This window comes from Carlito syrichta, unplaced genomic scaffold (assembly GCF_000164805.1).
Source record: "Carlito syrichta isolate Samal-C Ts95f unplaced genomic scaffold, Tarsius_syrichta-2.0.1 Scaffold132680, whole genome shotgun sequence".
Lineage (NCBI taxonomy): Eukaryota > Metazoa > Chordata > Mammalia > Primates > Tarsiidae > Carlito > Carlito syrichta.
Window position 1 is genome coordinate 1 of NW_007076776.1, and position 1,127 is coordinate 1,127.

Sequence of the window (1,127 nt, forward strand, 5' to 3'; positions counted from 1 at the left end):
GATGTATTGCTGATCCGGTTTGCTAGGATCTTGTTGAGAATTTTAGGCATCTATGTTCATCAAAGATATTGGCCTGTAGTTCTCTTTCTTTGTTGGATCTTTACCTGGCTTGGGTATCAATGTGATGTTGGCTTCGTAAAATGATTTGGGGAGAGTTCCATCTTTTTCAATCGCCTGGAATACCTTCAGTAGGATTGGTATCAGCTCCTCCTTAAATGTCTTGTAGAATTCTGCTGGAAAGCCATCTGGACCAGGGCTTTTTTTTGTAGGAAGTTTTCTTATTACGTGGTCGATTTCCTTGATTGTTATTGGTTTATTTAGGGTCTCAATTTCTTCTTGTTCCAACCTAGGTAGGTTGTGTGATGTCAGAAAGTCCTCCATTTCCTTAAGGTTTTCAAGTGTGTTTCCATACAAGTGTACGTAGTAGTCTCTAATGATCTTTTGTTTTTCGTCAGGGTTGGATGTGACTTCATCTTTTGTGTTTCTGATTGTGCTTATTTGGTTTTTTCTCATTTTTTCTTGGTCAGTCTAGCTAGGGGACCATCAATCTTGTTTATCCTTTCAAAGAACCAGCTTTCTGTTTCATTGATTTTTTTGTATTATCTTTTTGTCTTCTATGTCTTGGATTTTGGCTTTATTTTGGTGATCTGGATTCTCGTGCTGAAATTAGGGTTTTTATGGTCTTGCTTTTCCAGCTTTTTTAGGTGGCTTGTTGGGTTGTTAATTTGTGTTCCTTCCATTTTCTTCATGTGTGTTTGAGGTGATATGAATTCCCCTCTTACTACAGCTTTCAAGGCGTCCCAGAGATTTTGGTAAGATATTTCTTCATTTTCATTTGTTTCCAGGTATCTTTTGATATTTGTTTTGATTTCATCATTGACCCAGGAGTTGTTTAGCATCATGCTGTTTAGTGTCCATGTCTTTGTGGGTTTTGGGAGGACTTTGTTGGTGTCAATGTTTATTTTTATTCCACTGTGGTCCGAGAAGGTGCATGGAAGAATTTCAGTCCTTTTAAATTTGCTTATGCTTGATTTATGGCCAATTACGTGGTCGATCTTAGAATACGTTCCATGCGGTGATGAGTAGAATGTATATTCTGTGGTCTTTGGATGGAGTGTTCTGTAGGT